Source organism: Lagopus leucura, unplaced genomic scaffold (assembly GCF_019238085.1).
Source record: "Lagopus leucura isolate 7727_CA_CO unplaced genomic scaffold, USGS_WTPT01 Super-Scaffold_100057, whole genome shotgun sequence".
Classification (NCBI taxonomy): domain Eukaryota; kingdom Metazoa; phylum Chordata; class Aves; order Galliformes; family Phasianidae; genus Lagopus; species Lagopus leucura.
The window spans coordinates 1,163,875-1,182,225 of record NW_024962303.1 but is presented as its reverse complement, the minus strand read 5'-3'; positions in this window follow the sequence as shown (position 1 = coordinate 1,182,225).

Sequence of the window (18,351 nt, the reverse complement as noted above, 5' to 3'; positions counted from 1 at the left end):
TCCTCCCCTGCATTTAAACCCTGCTGGGTCCTTAGGGAGCAGCGCGGTGCAGCAGGACAGCAGCACGCCCGCCTCGAGCAGCGCAGCGCTGGGTCTGGCCGCAGCTCCTCCATCGTCCAAATATTTAGATTCAGAAAAGGCTGGGATAGAAACACCAAGAAAAATAAATATTTTACAAACACAGTAACCGAAAACCTAAACAGGAACCCGCTGCTTCTCTCTGCCCAGTGCATGCTACTGAATCAGAGTGAGCTCTGCATATATTTCACAGCTGTGGCACTGACACTTTATTTCCTTACAAAGGAATGCTATGCGCCTACAGTATAACATCAGGCAACTTTTATATAGTTTGGGGGAATGAAACGAACTTCCTGGGGATGCTGGGCAGCCTGTGGCACCCTGCAGTGCTGCCTTGCATTGGCTCTGGGAGACGTGCCCAGGGCTGAGCACAGCTTCTCCCTCATCATCCACCTCCTCCTCCTCCTCACACCCCAGGGAGAGCACGGAAGTCCCACAGAGCTCAGGGTTCACTGCTGAAGGGATACCAGCGATGGTGCAGGGGAGCCCAGCACAGTGGGACCGTGGGGCCCTGAGCTGGGCAGGGGAACCTGTGGGGGGTTGGTGCTACTTGGTGCCTTGCTCTGGTGCTTTAGGAAGATCTGGGACCCCACAGATTCCTGTGCTCCCCATACCCTATCCAAAGGGAAGGGCCAGCAATGGGTAGGAGGCTGTGCCCACTCTGCCAGCAGAGCCAGCCTGGTTCACCTCTAGCAGTTGATATCCTAATTCTGGCGCAGAGCATCTGCCCCCAGTGATGGTCAACTCCATCTCTGCTGGCTTCTTTTTCTCAGCAGATTTTCTGTCTCCTGTCTGCAGTGCCCACAGAGCAAAGCGTTGTCTTTTTGCTTCCTGGGACAATTTGGAACGAGGCATTGCAGCCCGCAGTGTTGGGGTCACTTGCTGGGGTCACCCAGCACAAATCTCAGGCACAGCCCTGCTGCCCCCACCCTGCTGCTGACGACAGACAGGGCATGGCCCTGCACTTCTGAGCTACTCGCTACATTTCCTGAGAGCCTCTATGCGGGTGGGATGGATGCCCAGGGGAATGGTAGCAATTTGCCACGCTGGTGCTTGAGTTGAGCTCGGTGCCCCAATACTGGAGCAGTTTGCCATTCTCTTCTGCCAGTCAGGTGGCCCCAAGGACCCCAGGCGTTTCCCCTTTGCCCAGAGAAACAAGCCCTGAAGGTGCAATTCCCCAAAGCATAGCACTTTTGACTCCCTTTGCTGCCCTACATCTGCACCACAGTGCAGCAGAGGAACCAGGCACAGCTTCCTAGAGCAGACCAAGTGCTCTGAGCACACCCTGCGCTAGGTCCTCCACCAGGGCCCAGCTCTAGCCAAGTCACTCCTTTTGCAGAGGGGCAGAGGAGCGAACGAGCACGACGTGCTTTGGCCTCTCAGCCCCACAGACAATGTGGGAATGGCCCTTGGGGTGTTTCTCTCACCCTCCATCAACATGCAAACCAGCAAACACCTGCCATGTGCGGCCCGCTGCCTCACACCATCCTCTAGGGTGCCGACGTTTGCAGTGCAGAGCTTTCTTTCAGAAGCTGTGCTTTTTCCTTGTTATTTCTACTCTGCATGTTGTTTTGGCTCTGTGTCACTGACAGCAGGTTGGAGGAAGGCGCCTGGCTCAATGGGCCAAGGATGGGACTGGCCCCAGCTCTAGGCAGGGGGTGCTGCCCCTTGTGTTGCTCACCCTTTGCTCATTGATTTGCCACTAGCCTCACAGTCAGCAGCTCAAGACCCCGAGCAGGGCAGAACTGGGCGAAGTCAGGTCCCTGCCCCCATAGAGCCCAAGGCATCGCACATGCATCCATCCTGGCACAGCCCAGACCTCAGCCACAGACTGGGGCAGTGAGTGGGCACCCAGCTGCATGCAGAACACTGCAGAACAGAGGCAGAGCTGTGCCCCATCCTGTCCTGCTCTCCCTGTCCCTGAGCACTGAGGTTCCTGCTCTCCTCCTCCCACCTCCCCAGTGGCCCCGTTCGGCTCCGTAACCTTTCTGTGCAATCTGTGCCTTAAGGAATTAAAAAAAAAACACACCAGGATCTACTGAGAGCAACCAACTGTTCTCTTCGCATGTAAATGGTGCTGCTCTTTTGATTTTAAATGGCTTTAATGCTGAGTTCATCTGCTAATTCCCCTCCTGCCCCTCGTGTATTGTATATTAGGAGAAATGTTGTTCTGTATCATGAGCAGTTTATTTTATCGAGTTTAAGAGAAAATCCCATACTGAGATGCTGCAGATAAATATTCATTGTCACATCTGTTTTGGTTTAAGATTGTTGCCTAAAATGTTAAAAATACAAACATATTTGGCGGGGGAGAGGCTGGGGCGGGAGGGCTGATGGGGGCCCTTGGAGCAGCTCGTTGGGTGCTTTATCAGAGCATGGAGGGGCATCACGATAGGGGAAATCTCACTCCAGGGAATGAGAGGAGACCAGATGAGCCCCGGATGAGCCCCATGCCCCAAGCAAGGACAGGGCTTCCCAGCTCAAACCTGGGGCAATGGGGGGTGGCACAGAGGGGTTTGGTTTTGCTAAGTCTGTGCTGCCCTTGAGCAGGAGGTGGGCAGACCCTTCCCTCCCCAGGGCCACCCATCCACCACCACCGCTCAGCACTGAAATTTTACTTTAAATTTAAATAAAATAAAACAAACTTGACCTTTTAATTTTTTTTTTTTTCCCTTCTAAAGCTTTTGCAGCTCCACTGAATGCAGCCGGTGGATATGGGAAGGCATAATAATAAGGATAACGCTTTCCACTTACTGAGCACTTTATATTCTCCAAGCACTGTACAAACATTAACTAATTAAACAGAGCAAAGAAGCAGCCCTATGTGCTGTCCTAATGCTGGGAAATGGAAACAAGGAAACTCTGAACCAATATGTCAATAACATCAAAGTCCCATTGTCCTGGCCTTGGCTTTGTTGCAAAGGAATCTGAAATTGTCTCAGAGTTTCCAGCGCGGCTTCAGGCTCTTCACACTTGGGAAACAAGTGTGACAAAAGCGTTTCAGAGTCAGCAGAGAAGCCCTGATCAAAGTTGGCAGAAGTGGCCAACGAGAGCCCGGGACCGCAGCCGCTGCCTTTGATGGAGCCTCATGTGGGAGCCATCCCGGCGGCGCGCACAGCACGGGGAGCCCTTCCCCAGGGCTGGCATCTTCCACGGGGCCCTCATGAGCATCTGGGGGATGTTTCCTATTAAGGATTCACACTCTGGTTGAGTTACATTCCTAATTGTGGAGACTTTAACGGCCCTAATAGGAAACACACCGCGGCAGAGTCCCTGTGAGTCACTCTCCCATCGGAGCGGCCCACGGGCCGGCTGCCACATGGCAGGGATGCGCTCCATGTGCCACCTCCATGGCCTGACACGCAGGACCCTGCTCCCCACAGCCCAGGTGGGACGGGGAGGAGCTCAGTGCTGGTTGTCCTTTTCCCCAGGATACCAGGCACAGCTCTGGAGCACAGCGCTCGGCGACACGAGGGATGGGCAGTGGGTGCATCCTCCAGACCTTTGGGTTTAGGCTTTGTGCTCCAGGGGGTTGGGTGCACAGCTGGGAGAAGGGCCCAGAGCCAGGGCTTGCTCACACCATGCCCTGCTCTTCTGCTGCTGAGCAAACCCAGGTAACGTTCAGGCGCTGCCCTGCTGTGCTAACACTCGGGTGTCTCTGCCATCACTGCACAGCCCACGTGGCTCCAGGAAAATGTCACCTGAGCTGTACCAGCTTTCCCTTTTCACGTTTATGTTCATGCCAGATGAGCTCTTCATCGTAGAACCAAATAACTCCCATTGCAATTCTCTGACGGTTCTGGCTGAGCTTGATTTCAGATGCTTGCCTTTCTTCCTTCTGTTATTGAGAGATAGTGAAGAGAAAGCACCACCCCATGCATTTTTAGGGCAGATTTCTCAATCTAGGGATGTTCAGACTGAATCTCTGTGTGTTCTTCTGTGTGTGCTTGACAGCAATACCTGGTGATGTCAGACAACCCTCTGGGGCCCTCAGCTCTCATTACCAGCCTGCCTAATTAAGCAGAGATGCTATTGCTGACTGCTTTTGGTGAGCGACAGTAGGAATGCAACAAATGCCAATCACCATCACGTGGTGGAAAGGTTGCTGTTTTTAGGGCTGGCTTGGGGCCTCCAGGCATCTCTACCCTGAGCTCACAGCCACACTGCAGACGGGGAGGTACCAGGCTCTGCACCAAAGGGCTGTGAGTAGGGGGAGCCCCTCCAGACCCCAAAGGACAGGGACTGTGGGGTTGCCTGCAGTCTTATCTTATCGGAGCAGCCTTGCTCCATGTGCTAATAATTAGCAATGATAATTAAGGCAAATTGAGCTCCTCCTACACCAGATGGGAGTTGGGCTTGTGAGGATGAAGTCCTTAAGTTTTCCTCAGGAGTTGCTGTGCCTGGATCCCCCCTCTGCACTGTGCTCTGTTTGCGGCTCTGCACTGCTTTCCTGGAACGCTTTGCTCAGGTTGGGAGTGCTTGGCTCAGGGTTGTGGCACGGGTGAGGAGGAACTCTTGTTTTTGTTCTTCTACAGTGGGAATGTTTTTCCTCCTGTTATTCATCAAATTCTGCTGGAATTTAATACTCACCAGCTCTAAATAGCCTATTGCACTAACAGTGATTGATGGTTTCCAACGAGTCCATAAGCGCTGCCCCTCCTCATCCCTGCACTTTCTCTCCCTATCGCTCCATCTCTCCTCTCCTCCCTTTCTCTCTCCCCCTCTCTGCAGCTTGAGAAAAGCCGATCATGCTGTTGTTATGTGGATTGATTTGTTTTCTGTTTCTGCTGTGTTTTGGAAGAGGAAGACATCAGGGATTTTTGAAAGAGCAGCGAAATGCCATGGCCAATGAAGCCTGACTAGAAATTCCTCAGGTTATTATCTCTTAGATTAGGGAGATCTCGGTGAGTTTCTGCACAAGAAGATTTGAGGAGAAGAAAACAGCAAAGCTGGGCAGCAGCCACCTGGTTCTGCTGGGGAGGTGTTGGACTTCTGGCTGCTTACTGGGCCATCCCTCTGAGCACAAAGAATCTTTTTTCCCCCCTTCTCTCCTGCCAGCTCGCCCAGCTGAGTTGGCTGCTGTGCCCTGCAAAGCCCGAGGAGCTCGTTCTGTCCTGCTCAAGTTAAAGCTACCTGAGATAAAATCTGTGGAGCTCTTAGAAAGAAACAACTTAAAGAGATGTAAAATGGTAATTTGATTTACTCATTTGTTACTGAGCATTTGATTCCTCCCTGAGCCGCCACCCAGCCAGCTGGGTTGTGTGTCAAAGGAGGAAAAAAAGCCCCATGCATACAGATCCCTTATCAGGTTCCCTGCATTAAAAGGATTTGGGGAATGCTAATGCAGGGGGAGCAGGGCCGGCTGGCTGTGGGTCACAGCCCAGGGCTCAGCTCCCCGGGGTGCGATGGCAGGGCTGGCTGATGAGGAAGGTGTGGGATGGGGGAGGTGGAGGCTCCCAGCCCGCAGGGAGGAAATCTCCCATCCATTTTGCTGATGGAGGTCAGCTTGGTGACATTAGGGCAGTGGCTGCTGGGCCTGCAGCGTGTCCTCCCTACAGCAAGGATTCAGCAAAGGCACTCTGCAGCTGATGGGCATCCTGTGGTTTCCTGCACAGAGGGATGAAAGCAGTAGACTGGGTCAGTCCAGAAGGCCCAGCAACAGGGAGGGCTCTGCTGTGCTCCCCAACCAAACCTGGTGCCATGTAGGAGCCGATGCAGGCAGGGTTGGGATTCAGGAACTCAATGCCCCATCCTGGAGCCCACAGCAGCAGCAGCAGTTCGCAGGGATTGGGTTCCAAGTCACGCTAATGAGTGGGAGAATTGTTGTGCGAATTAACAAATACGGTTTGTTTGCCAAACAAACACAATCAGGAAAGGGCAAGGTTAGGACAGCAGGAAACATACTTAGTTCATTCATTTTGACAACTGCACTTTTGTTTCAATTACTGATGTGCATCCTCTGTAATGTCCTCGCGAGCATGTTCCAGTCACCCTTGCCAAAACGATGAAGTCTTGGTAATAGGAGACCTTGAGTGTGATGGCTGCGCTATTAAACCTGTGCTGAGATGCGGAGAGAGCCGTTTCTGTGTGTCCAAATGATGAAGGGCAGATTAGTAAGGCCCTGCTGTATTATACTGTGAATATATTTAGCTACTCAATGTGATATAGATTAAGAGCAGCGGGAAGCCTGGCAGTTACACTTCAGAGGGCTGGGAGAGAACATTTCCATTTAGCTGAGTTGACATTAGCTTTGCACGCACCTGTTTCATGCACGCCTCAACCCCACCACTGCCCTCGTCGGGGTTGTGTCCTTCTGCCCCATGGCTGTGCCCACCTTTGGGCTCAGGCAGGGTGCTCCCAGCTCAGTTGCTGCCCTGCCTGCTGCACAGCTGCTGACACGTGAGTTGCACTCAAACTGTGATGGTTTGAAGGGTTTTAAGGCACTTTGCTGTACTGCACAGATTGCACTGCACTGCACTGCCCTGAGCTGCCCCATTAGGGCACAACCACAGCTCGCCTTTTTCTCAGAGGACCGGTCTGGAGGCTACTGATGTCCTTTGAGAAAATGCACTCATCTGTAAGTGGGATTTCCCTGGAAGTCCGTGCTTCATATCCCACAACTGGAGTGCCCCCTTGCTGCCCACCAGACCTGTCTGAGCTCCACATCCTCTCAGGGTAATCCCTCACTGCTCAGGCTGCAAGTTCCCAAGAGCTGGGGAGCTCTTGTCCTTATTTGCAGGTGCGTGGCCGTTCTGGGGTCAATATGATTTTCATAACCATCCCAGTACTGAGCCATGGGGCTTTAACAGCCCTCAGCAGCCCTTCTTTCCGCTGGGGTAATAGGAAACGTTGGAGACATCGTAGACAAAAATGCAAGCTTGCGCTCTGTAAATTGGAGAAAAAAAAGAAAAAAAAAGTAAGAATAAAAATAATAATAAAAAAAATCCCTCTGAAACCTGTTTCAAGTCAACAAGAACGTTTTGCTCAGTCATAAAGCAAACAGTCCATTTGCTTTCGCAAGCTTTCCTTCTTTTCTAAGCTTCATAAGTGGGTGTGAGCGACACATAGGCAAATTTTGTCTGAAAACCTCATTGAAAAAAAAGAAAAATCTTCCCTGGAAATCCATCGTAACAAGAAGTTCCAACCTCACTGACTTTTTTTTGCTTATTTTTTGATTCAGTGCTACTCAGCATTTAGCAAATGGACTCGGCTGACCCAAAGCAGCACCTTTTGCAGACACAGCGCTGGCTGGGGAGCTTCTACCCATCCTCTCATGCCGTGCTTCCCCTGCTGCTGGAGCCCTTTGCCCACTCTGCTGCTGGGTGCTGTGTTGCCGTGTGTTGGGGCATGGCGCCGTGTTGGGCTCGTGGAAAAGCCAGAATTTCTGGTTTCCATAAAGGAATATGGAGAGTATTATCCGATGAGATTTGAAACTTGGGTGGGAAAGTTGCCAGTGTGCAGTGTTTTCTAAGAAACTCTTGTATCTCATGTTGCTGAAACTGGGAAGTCCTGTGGGCTTAGAGAGGGGGAGCGTGGCGGGCACGGGGGTGTTCATGATGGGCATGAGGATATGGGCAGCATGGGGAAAGCCTTCTGAAGGGTTTCTGTTCTGTTAGAATAACTCGTAATGAGTGCTATCGAGTGGCAGAAAGTCAGCGCTGGGTAACGTGAGCAGAGCCTTATCTCTGCCCATCACGTGGCCGCAAGTATGGGCAGGATGCATTGAGCACAGGGAGTAGGATGGCATGGAGGGCTCTGCACGGGGATGTGGGACCGAGTGCCAGGAAGAAGGCAGCTCTGGGTGCACACAGGGACCTGTGCCTCAGAGCAGGGCATCCAGCATCCCCAGGGCAGCCCTGCTGGGGGCTTGCAGGCCCTTCTGTGCTTTCATAGGGCCCCAAGCAGCTTTGGGGTGGGCCAGCCCTGCAGCTGCTCACTGTGTCTCTAAGGCATGAGCTCATAGCGTTACGTAAACAATTTGTTAAATAGAAGCTGATTAGAGGTTTCCCTGCCCAGGTCCCAAGAACCATTTCTCTGTTCATTTATGCTTTTGGCCAAGCTCGCTTTCTTTTTCTCCCTTCCGGCAGTCGGATCGCTGCCGCTCAACGCTGCTTCCATTGGTGGCTGTGCTGCTGTCCATGGCTGCTGCTCGGCCCGATGTCTGGCAGCCCTGCAGTGCAGCAGGGGGTGAGGATGGACCACAGGCATGACCCCACACCGGGCCTGGCCCTGGCAGGGCACAGCAGGTCCACAGAGCGCCGGTTTTGGGGGAGAATCTTTTGTTGTATGGCCAGAAAACATGAATGTTCCTAGAATGAGCGGATTGGAAAATATTCATCAAAATGTCTGTGCGGTGAAAAGCCCTTCTGATCACAATTGCCTTCTTCTGTAAGGATCCTTGCATAGCTGAAATTGTTTAGTTCCTGAACAGCATCGATAAAAAACCACTTTAGGTTTTATTTCCCTCCTTTGCCTTCCCTTGGGGAAAAAAAAGCAGGAGAAAGAGATTCCACACATGCACATATGCACAGATGCATTCACACGCACACAAAAGCCATAACAAAACCCGAGCAAACAAAAGCCTCAAAACTTGTTTGCTTTATTTTTGGAGGTTGAAAAAATGTGAACTTCTCAGGGAGAAGAAAATGCAACTGGCTTGTTTTGTCTCTGCGGCTCGTCCTGCTTTCGCGGAATTTGTTTCTCCAGTTTGCAGCCATCCCTCCTTCTTCAATTTCTCCCTGTTAAGGATAATGCTCACAGCTGGCCTGACCACTGCACACAGCTGGGGGTGCTGGGCAGCACAGCGGTGCTCAGCAGGAACCTGCAGCTTTGCTCACCTCTGCAGGGCAGCAGCACCCAGTCCTCATCACCACCCAGCACACCCCAGGTTGGACCAATCCAGATTTCCCCTCTGTGTCCCAGTGTCCCCCATCGCTCCTCCCCCGGTCCCCATCCCCACAGCATCCCCAGCGCTTCCTTCTGGCTTTGTGGCCCTTTGCTCCCAGGAGCACTGCCATCCCAAAATGCGTACAAGAAGAGGCTTTCCTGAGCAACAGCTGCTCCTGTCCCATTTGGAGTATATCCCCCTCCCCCCTGCACCCCAAGGACTGCCGTCAGTGTCTTTCAGCCCAGTCCTGCCTCTCATCCCCCTCGTCTCACCCAAGCACAAAGCACATCCTCGGCTGCAAGAATACTTAAAGACCAAACCAAAATAAATATATGCACGAGGTATGATGGGTGGACCCTCCTCTGAAATTCATCTTCACAAGGCACAACCCAGCAGCTGCACAGAACCTGTCCAGCCTCTCTGCAGGATGCAGGGGAGCACCAGAGGGATGTGCCACCAAGTGCCACCTCCAGCAAAAGCTGTGTCCTCTGCAGCTGGGCTGTGGCTAAGCAACTGGCATGCAGCAGAGATGTTTCCTGGTTGCTGAGAGCAGTGCAGGGCGGTGGGCACAGCAGTGGTCCCACCCTGTCCCATGTGGGTGCCCCGCAGCCCTGGCTCAGATGCTCACACTCTGATTCCACCCATGATCTCCATAGGAAATGAGCTGGGGATGTGAACCACAATTAAACTGTCCCCATTGGAGCCCTCTCTGCTGCACACCCCTCCTGTCGGAGCAGAGGTCCCTGGGGTGGAGCTGACTTGCTTTTCCCATCTCAGGCAGCAAGAAGCAGCCTGTGGATGCAGGGTGAATACCAAAGGCCTGTGGGTCTGGCAGCAGCCGTCTGCAGGAGACACAGTGGAGATGGGGAAAGGGCAGCCATGCAGTGAGGATGCAGAAGTTTGAGATGTTTGAAGTGACGAATTTCAGACGGGCTGCAGCCCAGGCAATGGGTCCTGCAGCACGTTGCACCTCCCTGTTCAGAGCTGTCGTGATGTGCTGCAGCCAGAATTGCCCAGAGCTGGGCACTAGGCACTGTGTGGTGCAGAAAACACACAGCTGGAGGAGGGTTTGGCTGCTGAGGGAGAGAGGGCAGGGGCAGAGAGTGGGAAGGGCAGGAAAGGAGAAGACAGAAGATCATCTGACAGTTAAACCTGATCATCTTAGGGGTATTTCCCAACCTTAATGATTCTATGATCTGGATGTTCAGCAGAGATTCTCACCCACTGGCACTGCCTGTGGGCAACACCCTGTTGTAATATCTGCCCTGAAGTGAGAAACTTTTTGGATGAAGAGCTCATCTCATGGTTTTTGGGCCTGTGTGTGCCAGGACTGTATCAGGGACATGGAACCAAGGGGGAGAAATCAGCAACTGAGGGGAAAGACACAGCCTGAGCATGGGGGGGGGAGGAGAGCAAGAAGGGTAATGGCAGTGACCTTCAGCTAGTTTAAAGGGAGTCAGCAAAAAGAAGGGAGGAGAATGATTTAGAAAGGTAGAGGAATGTGTAATTAGGAAGATGGGACTGAGGAAAGGAAAAGAGATGATAAATTTCAGGGAAATCATCCAACAGAGAGAGGCAGAGGAGTGAGAAACTGCCAGCCAGGGGGAGAGACGAGACTGTCTTCCTATGGCACCGAGAAATAACTTTAAGATGCAAAAAAATATGCCAGAGGTGCAGCCCTCCACTGTGTGTGGGGTGCAGCACAGGGGAGAAGGCAGCCCTGCCTGGGGCATGGAGCCCACGGCTGTGCAGGCTCTGAGTTCTTGGGCAGAGCCTGACCCATGCAGGGAGGTGGCAGGTGGTGTCCCCAGAGCCTCTAGACCCTCCTCGTATGGAAAATCTTTCAGTTCCTACATTTGCTTTACCCGCATCTTCAGGAGTGACTGTGTAGGCCTGATGCTTCTTGTGATTACTCTGGTGGAAGCAGGGGTAACTCCTCCACGCTCTGGGCTTATTGTGCCAAAAGCTGGGGCAAGGAACATCAGAGGGAGATGGGCAGGAATGAGAGACAGAAGAGGCTGATTAGGTCACTTCTTTCGTCCTCTTACCAATTGGGCAGGAAATTATTTAACTGCTATATTTATTTGCTTAGGAATGTACCTCAGCAGCAAAATCCCCCAGCAGGGAGCTCTGCCGGCTGCTGAGCATCTTGCAAAGGAAAGGGGGGAGCTCAGCTGCTTGCCCATTAAACACGCCTTCAAAAAAGTATCTGGGAGGAGAAAAGCTGGGAAATAAATGTCTCCTCGCACACCTTCGAGGACAGTGTGTGGTCACAACAGGAAGTTGTGGATCACCTCTGCACTGTCCTGGAGCCCCGAGATGCCCTTGGGTTGGGGCTGTGCATGCAGAGCTGATGCTGGACCTGATGGAGCCCCACTGCCCCTATTCCCCGTCCCAGGAAATGCAGAGTCTGAGGAGGAGTTAGAGAGGCAGCACAGCTCTGGTAGGAGCAGAAAATTGCCCTGGGGTCGGGTGGTGTGCAGGAGAGTGGGGCAGCAGCTCCTTCCTGCCTGGTGCTGAGCAGCAGCTCAGAATGACAATGAATGCCAATTTCTAAACCTTGTTTGTTTTTTTGTTTTGTTACGTTTTGCTTTTCCTCTGAATTCCATTCAGAAAAACAATTCTGCTGCACTCCCATTACCAGGCCCCAGCATGGACGAGGCAGCCTCAGTATGGAGGAGCAATCAGGGTTACCTTCCTCATCCACCATCCTCGCCCTTCTCCGAGTCCTTCTGTTCTTCCTTTCCCATCTCCTCTCCTCCTTTCGATGCAGACGCACACTGGGCAAATCCAAGAGGAGGGATTGCAGCAAGGATGCTCATAAAATATTAATGGTGGACGGCGGTGAACACAAGTAAGATAATGAGGGTCTGTGGGATATGGGATGTGTTCAAACCGGCACAGCGAAGGCCTCATCAGAGGTGGAGGCACGCGAGTGGAGGCTGTTAGTGAGTCCTGAAGGCTCTTTATCCATTTCCTTCACGCACAGTTGTTATGCTGGTCATGTTCTTCTCGCTGCCCAGCCTTGAACCTTCCTCCTGCTGGAAGCTGCCGTGCAGCCATGCCAAGGCTCCTGCTGTGCCCACCTCAAAGGACAAAGCCATCATGCCATCACCGCTGTGGTGAGCCATGGTGCAGTCTGGCTTCTGGCACTGACAGCTGAACACAGCCACTTTCCAGCCCAGCCATTTCCCGGTGCTCCATCACTATCCTGCTGCTCTGACACAGCCGTGTGACAGCTGTGGGGCAGTCATCCAGGTGGGTTGGCAGGGATGTGCTCACTGCTGTTCATTTATCAAATGCAACTGAAGGTGTCTGAGCACAGGCTTGCCTCCCTCGTTCACATCAGTTATGGTCCTGTCCTGAAGATTTACCTTTGTAAAATCCCACATGCTCAGTTTCAAAGCACTCCAAACCCCAAGTGCTGCTGATGCCAAGAAGGGGCTCTGTGGCTCCATGCTAACCCCAGCAATGTGCAAGGTTATCCTGCCCTGAGAGCAGAACCAATAAACATGGAGAAGCTTGGGAAGAACCACGGTTAAATTGGTGTCTCCCGGCAGCTTGGCTGTCTCCCCCTCAAGTCACTCCTATTGCACATGTCCCATGCCAGGATGCTGCTTGTTTCTGGGCAGTCTCTGTGTGTCTGACCCATCTCCAGCCCTTCCTGTGCTGTTAGCCGTGGTTTGTTCCAAGCTCCTCTGCTGGGAGGCAAAGCCCTTGCTCCCACACCCCTCCTTCAGCCAATCCCAGAGGCCTTAAACTGCTGTTGGAGCTTTTATCCCACTGGGAGCCATAGCAGCGGCAGATGTTTGCTGTGATACAGGACATGACAGCTTTTATTAGTTGTCAGCTGGAACACAATATTTTAGGGTCTTTAGGTTAAAGCAAAGAAGTGCAGCTTGCACGCATGCCCGTGCCGGCAGCGCAGAACAGCACAGCCCCTCCATGTCCCTGCTGCACCCTGAGCTCTGCTCCCCACACTGACACGCCATGGTGGCAACACAAAGGGCAAAGAAACGATGACACACACACTTTTCCTGTGAAAACCAAAGAAGTTTTTCCCATATCTCCCATTTGGGAAACCACGGTTCCTTTTCGTACGTTTGTACTTTGTACATCAATATTACCAGTTCCAAGGAGCCTGCAGCCCAGCACATTGCTCGTGGTGCTGGGAACAGCCTCATCTGTCCCAGCACTGCGGCTCCCAGAGGAGCCTGGCCAGCTGAAGTGTTTCACAGTGTAACCGCTGTTCTGGAGCTGGTGGGGATGGTTTGTGCCCAGCTTGGTGATCCCACAGCGCCTGCAACTCAAAGGTGAGTTTTCCAATTGGTCAGCAAAACCCCTGGAGGGGGAGGATAGACAGAAGGAAGGTCACAAAACCAGTTTGCGATGGTGGCTCTGGAGCTGTGAGTGCACAGGGTGCAGCTCCAGCAGCAAACATTGGTGCTGCCACATCTCCAGCTCTACTCCTGCAGTTCCCAGCTCCACGTTCTGGAGGAAATCCCATCCCAGCATGGATCTCTGGAATGAGGAGGCACAGTGTGACAGAATGGTGAGAAGCTGCCTCCTCAAGGCTGCAGCACCAGCAATCTCGTCTGTTAGGATCAGGCACAGGGCACTTGGAAGGGCTTGCTTTGCTGGAAGGGTTCTGCTTCACACTTTCTCCTCCATTTCCATCACCCTCAAGTGTCAGAAAGGGGAAGAGTGCTGCAGCCATGAAAGGTGTTTCTGGACACCACAGGAAGCAGTGATTAATCTCAATTACATGGTTGGACTGGGAATAATCTGGAGCAGCAGATTGGGTTACGCTCCCTTCGTTCTGTGGCTATGGGGGGCGGCCCCGGCTTGAGGAGACACCAGGAGATATTTTGACTGCTGAAGTGCCAAACTTAACCCCACTGTAACTGCACCTGTGGGGAAGTATGTATGTTGGTTTTTGCTTCCTGAGCCCTCCGGACAGCCAACATTTACTCAGCTGCCACCTCTTTACCATGGACCATGCATAACAGTTCTCACCTTGGCACATCCTTCCAAGATCATTTTATCAAAATGAAATGAAATAAAATAAAATAAAGGCAAAGGAGGCTAATGACTCAGCCAGGATTTGAACCCTCATCCCCAGCTGTGCAGCCTGGATGGACAGATTGATGGGTTTGACCCAGCGAGCCTCTCCGATCCTTCTTGTTATTTAACAGCATCCTTTTTGCCAGACCAGAGAGCTGTTACTGATACACTGTGGGGACTAATAATAACCTAATCTCAATTTCTGATGGACTAAACATACACAGCGTGTTCTGAGGTTGCTCTGGAGCCATCGCTCGCGCTGCGCTCTGTGGCAGCAGCAGGGCATCCTTTGGGTGCGTGCGGCACGTGGTGCTCGGTGATGCTGTCAGGTGCTTTGGGATAGGGAGGTAAAAATAAATACGTTCCCAGGGGGAATGAGTGAGGCTGGGGTGTAATTACCTGAGCTGGAGCCGAGCCAGGAGCTAACTTGTATTGCAAATTCTTTGCATTACTTCAGATATCTGCTAACGAAGTGATTATAAAAACCATATTTAGAGAAGATTAGAAGGTATGTAATAGATACACATACGTAATTAGCCATAATAGATCTGCATTGATTACACTGCTGTTCATCCTCCTCTAAATATGTGCACATTAATTAGTTGGCATTTAACATATATACAATTATTTTAGGAACAGAAACAGGTCGGTGAGCGCAGCAGAGAGCGGGGCGCCCATTCAGCTTTCAGAACGCATTTCTCCCTTTGCAGCAGCACCTACCTGAGGTGTGCGTTCATCACTCCGGGCCTTGTAGAAAGAACAAAACCATCCGAGTCCAAAGCGCTGCAGCATCCAGCTCCCCACATGGCGACAAGCACCAGAAGTGCAACGGGGGAGGATCTTGCCAAAACATCATTCTTTTTGCGTAAAATATTTTCCTGTAACTACGGAACCCCCCCCAAGTGAGCACTGCAGAGCGGCTGCACGTCCCTTCTTCCCAGTCACAATCCTGCAAGATGCAACAACACCCGCTCTGCCCAGATTCTGCTATGCAGGGTGATGAGGAGATCCGGGCGACTTTGGGCACCCAAGTGGCTCAGGGTGCCCTGCTGCCCTGCAAGCAATGAACCGCCCCCAAGCCACCGTCATTAGCAACCCAGCAAGGCGTGATGGCTAAAGCAGCCAGGCTGCTCTGCTTGTTGTGTGTTGGCAGAACGCATGAATCATGACACAGATCCTGTTTCATGCAACATAAAAAAAAAACCTCTCCACAAATCCAGCAATTAGCCTCCAATTTGCTTTCTCCATTAATGGGAAACGGAGTCTCTCTGGGATGCTCTGACGAGATCCTGTTTTCTTCATCAGTTCAAAACTTCTCTCTCCAATTTATTTTTTCCACCCTTCCCTGAATGTATTTCCCACAGCAAAAATGAATGAATGAATGAATGAATAAATAAATAAATAAATAAACAAATAAATCTCAGATCTTAGCAATTATTTATTTCTGTCACATTTTTCAGAAATTAATGTCCCATTGGGACTGGGGGAGATGAAAGGCTCACTGCCATGCAGGCACGCACACCCACAGCCAAAACGTTTGGGCAGCAGCCGGGTCCCATTGGCCACACAGAGCCGGTGGCACAGGAGGGGGCCTGGGGGGCTCAGAGCAATTAGCAACCTGGGGGACAAAGGGAGAAGAAAGGGAGCAGCTGCTTGGGGTTGGCTTCTTTCTTCTCCCCTTGTTCCTCACCTTCCTTTTAATGGCAAGTCCCCGGGGTCCCATCAGTGTCTTTAAAAATGGAAATCTTCCCTGCCCTTTATACCAATGCATGAATGTCAGACAGCAGATGAAAGGGAGCAAAAGGCAGTTCTGGTGCTGGTGCTGCTGGGTGTCGTGGGGGCACGGGGCTGATGGAGGGATGGGAATAAGCAGGAGGGATGGGGACATGCGGGAGGGATGGGAGCACGTAGGAGGGGTGTGCTGAGGGCTGACTTCATGGGGCTTTCCCCTCCTCACCAGGCAGTGGCTGGAAGCAACAGGAGAGGGTTAGGAAAATCAGAACGGAATTGGTGCTGGAAACACTGCGGGACCGTCCCTGAGGAGGGAGAGCCACAGGCTACAGTAACACCTCCTGGTTTTATGTGCCAGGGACCCAGACATGCTGTAGGGCTGCACAGGCTTATCCCATTATGGTAAAAGATTATATGCCTGCTTTTAGGCTGGGGCAAACCCCAGGGGAAATAGCTTAGCTTCATACTCAGTGAACAATGCTATTGAAAATGGAAACAGCTTTTTAAAGAAATCGTCCTTTGTTTTCCCTCTGTTCCGCTGCTTGGCGAGGCTCCGGGAGCATGGAGGGAACCCAGCCCTGATGGATGGTTCCAGGATCCCTGCTTGGGGCTGAGCGCTGTGACCACTAGTGCCACCGTGCCGTGGGGCACAGCCTGCACTGAGGGGTGTTCAGAAAAGAGCAAAAAATCCTTCAGGAAAGGGATTACTTGAAAGTAGTGAGGGGCAAGTGGGCCCGCCTGTAGCTTTTATGCGTATGAAATTCTCCCCTGAAAACTTTATTAGAATATCACAGTCTGAAGGGCTTGGGAAATCCAACTATTTGTGCATAATTCTGGAAGCTGACAGCGGCTTTTGTCAGCAGCTCCATTCCTGGCTGGCTGTAAATCCATTGGTCACACATTCCTGCCCCCTGTGACACTCTGCTCTCTGGGGGCTGTGGGACCTGTGCCTCCTCCAGCACAGCTTCAGGGCTCGGTGCGAGCTGGGCACTGGGGCTCACTCATGGCTCTAGGCTCCCCCAGGCAGCACTGGGCAAGATAAGCCTCAACAGAAAACATCAGTTCATCAGAATGAAACATTTCCTTAAAATACTTTTGTTTTTACAGGCTGGAGCCCAGCACCCCAGGATCTCAATTGAAAACCTGCTCAGGTGGGTGCATTCCTCAGCTGGTGGTTTTGGAAAGGGCAGATTGCAGCATTGCACCCAGGACAAGTGACTCACTCACGGCTTATATGCTTTTCTTCATTACCTTCTAGCCTGGGCATATCCCAGGAGCTCAGCACTATTCACTGCTCTTTGCTTCCACTGCTGGTGCCAGCAACAACTTCTTCTGACTCCCAGCTCCCAGCCTGCATTTCCCCGGCAGCCATTGGTGCCCGGAGCTGAGGGCTGGTGCAAAACCGAGCACATTTATGCACAGAAATCAGTTGCCTTGCTGTGAGATGAGCTGCAGGCACAACATGGCATGGCACAGCACAGCTTGGTGTCACATGGCGTGGAACGGCACAGTATGGGTTTGCATGGCATGGCATTGCACAGTGTGGCCCCTCTGCTGGGCAGCAGTCCTTGTTCCCAAAGGAACTCACGAGTGTGGGGTCTGCCATGTGCAGAGGCATGCACACATGAGCAGCAGATATCTCCTCCGTGCCCATCCCACATCTACGTAAGATACCCAGAGGCACTGGCTTGCAGTGAGGGCTAATGAGCAGATTATTGCAGCATTTTAAAACTCAGCTGTTTCATAAATTGGGTTTATCCAGTGAAACCAATAAGATATGAAAAAAAAAAAAGACATTCACCCCCTTCTCCACACCTCAGCAGCTCCCTAATAGCAGGCACAGCTATGCTTGAGGTCTCATTTTTCAAACTCTCTTATCTCAAAGATATCTCTCTCCATTAACATCAAGCTTCTCCCTCCTACTCCAGTTCTCCAGCACCCAGGATCCAGGCATGCCCAGTGCCACTGAGAGCAGCATGGGGCTTTCAGTCTCACCATTACAGGAGCCTGTGGGCAGGAGGGCAGCAGGGCTCAGTGCTGTCCTTGCTGCTCACACATGGTCAGCACTCCCCAGGAGCAGCAGAGCTCTCGCAGGTCCCTGCATCTCACTGGCAGCATCTTCTGGGGAGCACTGCAATGAGCTTGTCCCAAAGCTGTCCATAGGATAAGAAAACCCAATTAATTAGTTATTGTGATGGCGTCAAGCACTCACAAAAGCGATCAGTACCTGTTCCCTGAGCAGTGTCCTTTCACAAAGAATGTTGTGCACTCTGTGCTTCGCTCTCCACAGTGCCCCACCACCTCCCCATAGCACTGTCAAGTCTACGGTTTGTGGTCACCTCTGTTTCTCCAGAGGGAGCGGAGAAGGTAGAAGGAGAGGAGCTGAGGAGCCATGGAGAGGAGTGCAGAAGAGAGATCTGTGCGTTGGAAATGTGGAACCGACACAGCTTGGCCTTGAAGGACCTTCCAATTTAGGGCAAGCAGGTTGCTGCTAGGCAGGAAGAACATTTAAAGCAAAGAGGGGTTCAAATAGCTGACACTTCTTAGGCAATTACTATTAAAGTGAGCGTTGGCACGGCTGATGGGATAGC